This window comes from Pipistrellus kuhlii, unplaced genomic scaffold (assembly GCF_014108245.1).
Source record: "Pipistrellus kuhlii isolate mPipKuh1 unplaced genomic scaffold, mPipKuh1.p scaffold_m20_p_4, whole genome shotgun sequence".
NCBI lineage: Eukaryota > Metazoa > Chordata > Mammalia > Chiroptera > Vespertilionidae > Pipistrellus > Pipistrellus kuhlii.
In genome coordinates, this window is record NW_023425540.1 from 46,829,818 (window position 1) to 46,842,259 (window position 12,442).

General features: G+C 34.6%; 1 long non-coding RNA gene across 3 annotated transcripts in view; it reads right to left on the reverse strand.

Moving 5' to 3' along the window:
- Nucleotides 1-12,442, reverse strand: part of LOC118703470 — a 104,341-nt gene that overhangs the window by 70,738 nt on the left and 21,161 nt on the right. For 2 of the 3 annotated variants that reach the window (XR_006739784.1, XR_006739782.1), the window contains exons 3-6: nt 9,449-9,570; nt 8,366-8,466; nt 7,472-7,568; nt 4,931-5,005 (exon numbers count right to left, since the gene is read on the reverse strand). This is a non-coding gene — a long non-coding RNA (uncharacterized LOC118703470). The remainder of the gene's footprint in view (nt 1-4,930; nt 5,006-7,471; nt 7,569-8,365; nt 8,467-9,448; nt 9,571-12,442) is intronic. The other variant, XR_006739783.1, reaches the window with a different exon arrangement.

Genomic DNA, 12,442 nt, shown 5'->3' on the forward strand with positions numbered 1-12,442 from the left:
AATGTACTGGGGTGGCATTGCTGATCTCTACTGGCTAGATACCATTAGCTCCCGAACCCTAATTGCAGAAACCAAAAATGTCTCCAGACATTGCCAAATATTCCTTGGGAAAGCAAAATCATCCCCACCTAACAAGCACTAGTTTAGACTATCCGCTCTGCTGAAAACTAAAAATGCAGAACTTTTACAAATATACAATCACTTTAAAGCACTGAGCTGACATAATAGGGACTTTTCAAGTCAAATTCTGAATGAAATATCAAACCCAGTGCTATCTTTCTTTTAGTAGAACATCAAACACCAAAGCCAATATTAACTTGAGGACATTTATTAGTTGGCAAATTTAAACTTCAATTCAGAAATATTGAAGGCAAAGAGCCCCACCTAAAGTGGGGGTTGTCTAGTAGGAAATCCTCTCCATATTAAGATGGACCTCAAAGGCAATACCTAGAATGCCCTCCCATTCCCAGCCTCACCCCTACGACTTCAGTGAGGTTACTTTTGCACTAAGAAGAACAGAGGGGAAAAGGGAAAGAAAACAAGGAGGAACCTCTATTATCAGATACAAATAAAATTAAATTGTGCCCCTATCTTATACCACTCACAAAAATTAACTCAAAATAGATTAAAGAATTAAATATAAGACCTGAAATCAAAACAAAAGGAATCCAAAGATGACCACACCAAGACATCATAATTAAATGCCAAGGACAAAAGACAAAGAGAGAATATTAAAAGCTGCAAGAGAAAAATAGTTACCTATAAGGGAGTATCCATGTGACTGTCAGCTGATTTCTCAACAGAAACTATCCAGGCCAGAAGCGAGTGGCAAGAAATATTCTAAGTTATGAATAGCAAGAACCTACAACCAAGATTACTCTACCCAGCAAAGCTATCATTCAGAATTGAAGGTCAAATAAAGAGCTACACAAACAAGAAAGAGCTAAAGGAGTTCATCACCACCAAACCAGTATTATATGAAATGCTGAAAGATATTCTTTAAGAAGAAGGGAAAAAAAAGAAAAAGGTAAAGATTAAAAAAAATTACAAACAACTAAGTGACAACAAATACATATCTATCAACAAGTGAATCTAAAACTCAAATGAATAAAAAATCTGATGAACAGTATAAACTGGTGAATGTAATAGAATCAGAGACATGGAAAGAGAGCGGACTGACAATTCTCAGAGGGAAGTGGATGTGGGGGTGGGGGAAGAGATTGGACAAAGATCTTACACCTATGGATGAGGACATAGGTAGGTGTAACTATCATCAGGCATAACTACCATCAGGCCACCCGTGGTGGGGGGAGGTGAGGGCCTGAAGTGGGGTGGGAACCGAGTGGAGGGGAGCTATGGGGGGAAAAAGAGGAACAACTGTAATAATCTGAATAATAAATTAAAAAAAGAAGAAAAATTTTCCAGGTAAACCTCCATAATGGATTATATGCATAAATAATTGCCTAATCAGGAATAAAATTTTAATCCTAGAAGAGATGTTTAATAGAAACTTTAACTACTCGGCACATCATTAGTGGTGCTAGGGGTTTAAAAATTAAATTTCAAGGTGATTAAAGCATAAATTCAAGAACTTTAGACAATTTTTAAGATAATAAAATGCTAAAATAAAAATTAGCTTATAATGGGTTTATATAACTAGGTATAATTATACATTACTACTCCATTTTCATATAAGTTAATATAGTAGAATATTATTCAGAAAAAAATTGTATAACATTTTATAGACAATGAAATGACAACAAAACAACTTTTAGATATAATATAAATAAATCTTATTTATTAAAACAACTAAGTTAGAAAGCACGGGAACACTGACACACTAATTACTCTGCTTAACATATGGCTAAAGTATAACAGCACAATTCTGTGAGCCTTATATATGCAAAGCTTCCCCTAACTTTGATGATTTTGCCTTTTTGGAAAGACAGAATTACTTTATCATATGCAATTCTATTGTTAGTAAGAGGATCTCATAATAACTCTATTAAACAACTGGGGCCTTACATTCCCATGCCTGAGAATTTTCAATGAAGGAACCTCACTTTTACTAAGGTAATAACTGGATTTGTTCAAGAGTCTAAATTTTGAGTATATCACATTAAAAAGCACCCACTTTATTTTTAATTGCTTGGGTAGATGGGATTAAAGAAAATGCAGCTGTACTATCGGGTCTAGTAATAATTAATGTCGTTTTTAAACATTCGTTTAAAATCTTGCTTGGCGTTGACTTGTATTGACATAACCTTCAAACACGTGGTATCTACAGAACATGTGAAGTGCAATTAACAAGTTTTGCTTGAAAAAGTTTGTGTTTGGTTTGGTTTTTGTTGCAAAACTAGGGCTAAGAAGATGGCGGATGAAGAGCATATTCGGCACTGCATGCTTTACGAGTTCCAATTAGGAAGAAAAGCAAGTGAGGCTGCAAAAAACATCTGTAGTGCTCTTGGTCAAGATGCAGTTAGCGCCAGAAAATGCCAGCATTGGTTTGAGAAATTTCGCGAGGGAAATTTTTCTTTAGGTGACAAGAGTGGTCGAGGCCGTGTGTCCAATTTTGATCAAGAAGCTCTCAAGCTCTTTTGGTGCAAAATCCTCAAATTACCCAACAAGAGCTTGCGACAACTTTAAACTGTTCACAGAAAACAATTTCCAATCAATTGCATGCACTTGGCAAAGTCCAAAAGTTTGGAAAATGGGTTCCTCATGAGTTGACCGACAACAACCGTAATCAAAGAGTCACAATTTGCAGTTTGCTCCTCTCTTGTCAAAACCGTTTGCCGCTTTTAGAGCAAATTGTTACCGGAGATGAACAATGGGTGCTGTATGTTAATTTGAAAAAGTGGCCTCAATGGTTGGACAAAAATGAGGCTCCGCAGCCCACGCCAAAACCTGACTTGCATGCGAAAAAAGTGATGTTGTGTGTTTGGTGGAATTTTAAAGGAATTCTTCATTATGAACTTTTACCATCTAACCAAACTATTACAAGTGCAGTGTATAGTGCCCAATTGGAAAGGTTAGCCCAAGCTTTAAGAGAAAAAGAACCCGCGCTGATTAATCGGAAGGGCGTAATTCTTCACCACGATAACGCACGACCGCATACTGCAAGAATCACTGCTGAAAAACTGTGCCAGTTGGAATGGGAAGTTCTCCCTCAACCTGCTTATTCTCCTGATATTGCCCCTTCCGATTACCATTTGTTTCGTTCTTTGCAAAACTTTCTTCTTGGAAAAAAATTTAATAATGAAGAATGCCTCAAAAATGCATTGACCGAATTTTTTGCATCAAAATCACAAGAATTTTACAACAGAGGGATTAAAATGCTTCCTGAGCATTGGGCACAAGTAGTAGAAAACAATGGCAACTATATTGTTGATTAAATTTTGTTGTATTGTTTAAATAAATTCGATTTAAAAAAGTATTAGAGAACGACATTAATTATTACTAGACCTAATATAAGAATTTTCTGCTACTCAACTGCCAGTGTAGTTGTGCATGAAGAATTCTTATTAAGTCAAAAGGGAACAGAATGCATTTCAAAGCAGAATTGACCCCTTGGATTCAGTTTTACCAATGGAAAGACTCCAGTCACTATAGACTCTTTTCCCTACTCAAAAAGAGATCCTCTCTACTAATAACCATTAAAATGCTCCACACTTTTAAGTTTGCAGCATCATAGCCTCATTACAAATTAGGTATTTAGAGAAAACTGCATTTCCCTTAAAAGAAAATGTTAAGTATGTACAATTCCTCCATCATGCATTTTTTTAAATACTGACTGTTTTTGCAACCTTGACTCAGGCAAATGCTCACGGAGGCTATAGAACTGATTTAAGTATAAGTTTTATGCCTGATTGTAAACCATTCTAAAGATTTTTTTAATGCGAAAAATAACATCATCATTGTGAATTCTGCTCTGGAATACAAAGGCAGGAATTAAATTGTGCTGTTAAAATGTTAGCAACTACATTTCATTTTTTGAAGAGGCAATTCAGTTTTCTGAAATAAAGACTTGATTATATCTCTTGTTACTGTTATAAGAATCTGATATATCACAAAATATAAGAGTTACAGCATGTGCCAACTATCAACCAGGAAAAATGAACATGATTCATAATTCACTTTGAGAATGTCTAGTTAGTCAATCAAGTGATTTGTAATCATGAAGGCTGCCAGAAGTTGAATGAATAATGAGCCACAGTAAAACCCCTGGATTTTTTTAGTATTCTTATTTCATTATGTGACTTTTATTGCTATTTTTAATCTCTGTTTCTCAGCATCACAAATTAAATCACATATTTACTTAGATTTTTTTTACTACTAAATAGGCTAAAGGATATACAAGTTGAATGACCAGAGTATTTAATGTCTTCCTACAAAATTAAAAGTTTTCATGTTTATAGCCGAAGTAAAGAAAATTGCATTCCTTCCAACCTTCTCAACACTTGCCTCATTTTATCTAAATTATTTGGTGAATATGCTATTTCAGCATAGCTCATTCTAATTCAGTATATTTTCTTAAGTTGTTTTATATAGTCTAAAACAAATAAAATCATTTATCAGAATCTAGTTGTTATTAGAAGTCTTAAGCTTGCTTTTAATATTTTCATTGCATAGCATTTCCTCAGTTAAAGTTATAACATAAGCTGATGGCCAAAGAACATTTTACCCCTAATCCATATAATCTTATTAAATGATAAATAGATGAAATATAAACCAATTTAAGGCTTGGCATATTATTAAAAGGATAATGTGATAAATTAGTGTTTTTCAAAATATAAAACTACTAAGCTATGTAAGATTTTGTCATTCTGATAACACTGACCATTAATCAGGAGTGTATTACATAAGAATTATAGTTTAAAGCAAATGGAACTTTAAATGTGATAACCAAATAGGCTCATTTTTTACTTACTTTCCATAATTTTCAAGCAAAGGGGTCCTTTTCCAACTTTCGATGGATTATGACACCAGAACACATGTGGGCGTCCTTAAGGAAAGTAAGAGAGTCCTTGAGTCAAGATCTATCATACTCATATTGAAATATATTTATGAAAAATCAACTACCTAAATTTTATGGGTATATTCCCAATAATAAATGTTTGTTTGTTCAAGATAACAGTATCTTGAATTCCAAGAAGTCAATGTGATTATAGTGAGAACTCAGAGAACTATTTTCTACACTGAATGGCCCCTGAAAAGTATAGCCATACTCCATCTTAGAATTACTTTATCACCCCTGTCATACCAACTATTAGAATCATCTTTTCTTTAAAAAATAAAAAAAAATATTTTCTTTCCTATCAAGATCAACCAACCATTCCTTCATTCATTCTCTCAGTCATTCAAAAATGTTTATTAAGAAGCTACTATGTTCCTCCTTGTGCTGAAAACTGAGGATATAAAAATTAGACACACCACCTTTTTATTTGCCCTTAATAAATCTATAGTCTAGATAAAAAGAGACATATAAATAAGTATAATAAAATATAGGTTCTAGGATAGGCCTATGTACAGGAAAGGCTTAACGCAAGGAAAGTTCTCCCGGCCAGAGTAGCTCAGTGGCTGAGCATCGACCATGAACCAGGATGTCATGGTTCAATTCTTGCTCAGAGCACATGCCTGGGATGCGGGCTCAATCCCCAATCCCAGGCATGTAGGATGCAGCCAATCTAAATCCTCTCTCCTCATTGATGTTTCTGTCTCTCTCTCCCTCTCCCTTCCTCTCTGAAATCAATTAAAAATATATATATTAAAAAGAAGAAGGTAAGATTCACTGGCAGAGGTCAGTAGTCAAGAAAGTCTTCAAAAAAATAACAAAGCCGAGTCTTAAATGAAAAGTTGCTACTTACCAGGAGCAAAGAGGAAAAATTATAATAGTAAGAAGGAAAATATTAATGAAGATTTAAAAGTACCAAATAACAAATCATGGTAGGATGACTACAAGCTATTTAGTCTAAGACTAACATGTAAGTAGTATATATGAGGGCTGCCAGAGGTAAGCCTAAAGCAGTATGCAATGGCTCAATAACAAAAGACCTTGTATTATACATACACTAAAGAGAACACAGTCTATCTTTTATAAACAATAGAAACCATCAAAGGATTTTAAGTATAAAAATCATCGGATCATAGATTTCCATGATGTCTAAACAACTTATGCATTTGGCTTTCCTCAACAAAGATCAAACCAACATTTCACATTTCATTATGTGTCTGTTAGAGAACCATCACCGTTTTAGCCTACCTGTTTTATATTCATATGCAAATGATTTTCCAGAACAAGGTTCTCAGCCTCTAGCAAACTTGTGAGTAAAGTAACAATCCTATTATCTAAAAAGTGAGGTAGATACTAAAGATACACCAATTTCCAAGGGAATCACCAAGATTCTACTTAAAGAACTCATACATGTGATATATGCATTTGCATATACCTACAACATTAAATATTCATAATCTACTGACAGGCTGTCACAAGTTATGCCCACGTGAAGTCACAAAAGCAAATGTTGTGGCCAGTGACATTTTGGTGTGCCTTGATCAGCAGTATAAAATCACTGTGAACTAGCCAGAATGTTTCATAAGCGAAGCAGTTCAGTCCTGAGTTACATACATAAAAGCTTCATGCAGCTTAACACAGAACTTCTAAATAGTAGACCACAGAAGCTCTGAGGTCATATATCCACACTTGGAATCCTGGGTCAGCTACTTGCACAACTTATTAAATTCTTTTAGTCTCAGTTTTCTTATCTATAAACTTGGGACAATTACTCCTACCCCATATAACTGTTGTGAAGATATAATGAGACATAGAAAGCACTTAAGCATGGAACTGAGCAAATATTCATTATTTAATATCAATAAATAGTATTTTATTACAACTATACTAAAAATTATTCTAGTTATGACAAACTCAAATTTATATGCTACCTAATTTTGTTAGATTTGGATTATTAAAGAAATTTCCAAAGTCTAGTCCAACTGAAAATGTTTGAGGTAGGCCAAATGTGAAAATAATAATCATCATACTGAGGCAAATGATATAAAATAATGTATTCAAGAAACAAAATTTTAAAAAATGCATCAAGTTACACTGACTAATTACTTATAAAGCATGGGAAGAGAGAGTCCAATCTTTCCCCCCCCCCCCCAATATTGAATTTTTAACATCCAAAGGGGAAAAGTATCTCGTTTTATTCTAGAAATCATATATTCATAAGAGGTCAAATATAAAACCATAGTCTAAATCATCTAGTAGGGAATTTGGAAACATTGAAATCATCCAATCTTAATATAGAAATACTCAGAGACTTTGCAAGGAAAAGAAAATTGTACAATAAAACTTTTCTCAAATTATAGTGCCATGTTATTACTGTTTTAAATTTCATGGCCTCTTCCAAAAAAAAACACATAGTATAGATAGTAAGGCTGTTTATAATCATGTAATGTCATGTACCTGTAGTATAAGGAACCCCTCCTTACAGTCAGGACTTTCATCTGCCTTCAGTGAGCATCAGTCCTACCATTCTGCAGCCTTGGGATTTGTTTATAGCCTGAAAGAAGGAAAATAAAAATATAATAACAACAGCAACAAAACAAACAAAAAAAAGTCAGAATACTAACAAAGCAAGACTATAAAAGAAAATTTACTTTGACAGCCTGACAAAGAAATGACTCAATCGAAAACAACTAGAAAAAAATGAGGATCAAAGCAACATTAGTAACTGCATCAAGTTATTTCTGTATACTCGCATATGTTTACATATATGTACATAATTCATTGTCAGATATGACTCATGGGTCAAATCACAAAAGTACTTAGTAGAATAAAATGAAGTTATGATTATTAAATATGTATTAAATAATATTGACCTGAACTACAGATTGCTAAGCATACACACTACTAACTCTTATAAAATTAAACATATGTAGTCATCGACTATATCTCTGAATAGCAAGCATTAATGATGGCTACCAGTTGAAAGACCAAAATGGAGGAGAATTTTCATATTGATACTGCAATTTCCTAAAATCAGTAATATATTTTAAAGTAGTATAGGACAGATCATTCAGCCAATATTCATCCAAATAAAAGTCATTAATTATAAGTTAGTTAGCATGTGTTATATAAAAATAAGATGAAGGTGAGAGGGAAGTAATCAAACTACTTTTAGCATAAACACCAAATTATTATTTCCATTATTTTTCATTGTTAGGTTATTTCTGTGTGATCCTATATTCAAGTAATAAAGCATTATGGTTTAAAATCTCACAAAACAAAATCTAAAACACTGAAAACATAAAATAACACTAGCATGATCTTTCCTGTATGAAAATGACAATGACTCACCATCCATAGAAGAGTTTCAAGTTGTTTTTCCACAATGGAAATGGACTTGCTGATCTAGCCAGTTCCCTTGCCAAAGTTCCCTGGTGAAGGAAAGCTTTTATCTGCAGGATGAGTGTTACCAGTAGTTACCAAAAACATCTAAATTAAATAATCAACATAGAAATAAAACTTGTGCCTTGATTCCAAGCCACTATGCTCTGATGGCCTACAAATGAAGCCATGAAAATATATAAATACTACATAATGCTTACATATAAAGTTGCACATATATTTCCTTAGACACATTCACTGTATTCTATGTATACTGAACTAAAAATACAAACAATCAGAGTCTGACCTCTATCCCTAAATAAAAATCTTCCGAGCTGTCTTAGCTAAAACAGAGATTGCTTCTGACATGTAAAATCAGAAGTATATAATGAAAATGCTCAGAACGTGAAAGCATGCCTATTTGACATTCCTCATCACAAGTGCAATAACTGAGGAAATTACAGAATATTTTTGTTAATGTTAGTGATATTCTCAACAGCATTAAGTATAATATGACTACAGGCAAAACTACTTTGACATTTCCATAATTCTGAAAAATATCAACTTTTTATGAAGAAAAATATTTTTGTTACTAGCTACAGTGTTCATTCATGCTAGTACATGCAAAGGTTTTGTAATTAAATATTCCTGATATGAAATTTTATCAGTTGCCTTGCTCAATCTCCATAAGAGTTGAAGAGCTGATTAAACATATTCAAAGACATAGTTCTTAAGTATAAGTAAAATTAATGTTATGTGTTTCTTTATTATTTAAGAAAATAAAAAGCTTAGATTAACATGTTAAAAATCAATGAGAAAGAGTCAACAACTAGGCATAATTTAAATAAACTCACAATGCTAAGTATCTCTGAGCAAAGCACTCATGTGGTTCTGTGAACAGGTGATACACAATTTCAAAGAAATCACAATATTAATATTTTGGAAACATTCCATTTTCGGTTCTACATACTTGTTTGCAATAATAAACAGCTAAATTCTAACCCAGATCCTCCGCCAAAATAAAATACGAGGTGGAAAAGCATGGCATCACACCAGCTCATTGCAGCTACCAGAGGGATGAGGCCCTGGGGCTCCTCTTGCAAGTGGAGAGAAGGAAACTTCAATAGAGATGGTGAGAACATCTGCTACGACCTCTGATGTAGGTCTACCATCACCTGTAGACAAATGAACTTCATTAATTTTAAGACACTAAAAATGTTTCCAATCACAATTCCATTTTAATGAATCATTGTCTTTAACAACTCTTTATTACATTCATTACCATCATCCCACAAAATTGGGAGTTGTCCACTAAACTGCAAACCCCTAAAGTTCCTCTTCATTTTAGTTTCCCACTTCCACAATGCCTAGCTGAGCACCTTCCAAACTGTAATGTTTAATAAATGTTTGATAAATTGAAGCTAACTAGTCATCTTACTCCCTCACCTATTACCCCTCCCACCCTCAATAATCACTTATTCTAGCTATAGCTACCATTCCTGATGAAAAGACAGGATTATTATTCATTCTGTAAATATTTTTGCTTGATCACCTACTGGGTACTATGTTAAGTACAATGGATTCTAGTGTAAATATGATAACACCTGATTCCTGTCCTTAAATAACTCAGTCTAGTACAAAAGATAAAGATGGAAATTAGCCATTATAAAACCCTGTAATCAGTTTATAACAAGTTTTGTAGAAAGTGCTATACATACTATAATAAAAGGAAGTGAAAACTGGCTCAGAATAAAAGCTTTGGAAAGGAAATGCCATGTGAGATGAGTACTAAAGAATGAGTAGCTCCTGGGCGGAGGGAGAAATACAGAAAGGGCATGCTCAGTAAAGACAAGAGATGAAAAAGGGGCACATGATATTCTGAGAACTTCAAGAAACTTTTGGGAAAGTAGCAGTGAGAAGAAAAAGGCAAAAGAAATAATACAGAAATGCCTTATTATGCTAAAAAGCTGGGCCTCTGTCCTGACTGAAGGAGGTAAGCCAGGAGGATGACATGAGCATTGAAAAGATGTTGAAAGCAACGGGGAGGATGGGAGGAAGAACAAGACTAAAGGCAAAGGACGAAACAGGATAAGACAAAGCTGGTATGACCTAATGGCTTATATAATTATGGTCACCCAACTCATCACTAATGACCATTAAGTCTGTTACCCAATATATTTCCAATTTAAATATACATTTATTTATTTTTAATATATATTATTGATTTTTTACATAGAGGAAAGAAAAGGGATAGAGTGTTAGAAACATCGATGAGACAGAAACATCTATTCAGCTGCCTCTTGCACATTCCCTACTCGGGATGTGCCCGCAACCAAGGTACATGCACTTGACTGGAATCGAACCTGGGACCCTTGAGTCCACAGGCTGATGCTCTATCCACTGAGCCAAGCTGGTTGGGGCTTAAATATATATTTAGAGAATGCAGACTCTAATGTATTTTAGAAAACTGTTAATGCAGTATGATCTCAATGAAAAATCATATCAGGAATTACAAAGAAATTACATCGAGATGCCAAAATGTTAATAATGACTAGCTCTGGGTAGTGGGGCTACAGGTCATGTTTTTCTTTTTGTTACTGATATATTTCAAATTTTCTACATGATAATATTTAAAATATATCCTAGAGCAATTGCTTGAAACTTAGCTAAAACTGGCATTAACCCTAAAGGGTCAGAGCCAGGATTCCTTGAGAATATAATTGGCCCCCAAACCTCCCTGTAGCACCAACCCCATCTATACATATAAAAGTCCAGTGACTGAACGGCAGAACTACTAAAACGACTGGTCAATCAGTCACTCTGATGCACACTGACCACCAGGGGGCAGATGCTCAAAGAGCGGGTCCACAGCCTTTCAGCTGATCAGGATGAGTGGCACTCCCATAGCAGGCCAATACCCATAGGCCATGCTCCCCACCAGTGCATGAATCCCATGCACCAGGCCTCTAGTTATACATAAAATGCTCATTCCTACATTAGGACCTAAACTCATGTCCTTTTTGCTTCTTTTGCAACATCCTCTTACCCTGAATGCCTACCTGTATCCCAATTTGATCATACCATCAGCTATACCCATTTTTACATACAATACCAATACCTTATTATATGCCCCACACATCATGATATCCAATCATCTCTTATTGAAATCCTTTTTGAACAGTTCTCAAATTTGTTCTTCCAACAATATTTTATAATAATACTAGTGCAACATCAGTTCTATTCTAGAACAAATATTCACACATGAGTCTGTTACAAATATACTAATGGCCCAGTGCACAAATCTGTGCACATTGAAAGGAAATTAATTAGAAGAAATATTTTAATATCGCTACTCGCCCTAGAAGTGTCAACCAAATTCACGATCAACAATGACAAATGGAAACACCCGCATGCAAGAGCTTTATAGGTATCATGCGTGCATGTGTGAGTCACTTAGCCTTTTATAGATATAGAATAAACTTGCTTAATTAGACCTACTTTCTGACTTAGCTAAAGTTTTTCCAGCCGAGTGAAGCACCCCAACTTCTCTTTCAGGTAATTGTCAGCAACACAGCAGTAAATATCAACACAAGGCAGATTATTATTGTAGGTCACACAGGGAGAACAAAGGGTAAAATATTTAACTGCAGCAGAGTTTGACTAAATTCTGCACAGTGAGAAAACCTGAAGTCATTTTCAACTTACTTCTTTTCAGTTGGGTCAAGTTTCTAAGCTTTCTAAATCTCCATTTTCCAGCTAATGAAAAGAAAATGGGATTCCACCGAGTCTCCTAGCTACCTACTCCAGGACTTTTGTGGGGATCACAAAAGTAGGATTCCACCAAGTCTCCTAGCTACCTACTCCAGGACTTTTGCAGTGAAAACACTCCACAGACATTTGGTTAAAGTGTAAAATGTTTCCACTTGGCTATAAAGCAAGTTGTGTTCCTGGGCTAAAGAAACTCCAAGGAGGCTAGATGCTAGGGAAAGGAGGCTGGGTGTTACTACGTGACGTCATTACCCAGAGCCCACAGCAACTGATTCTGGG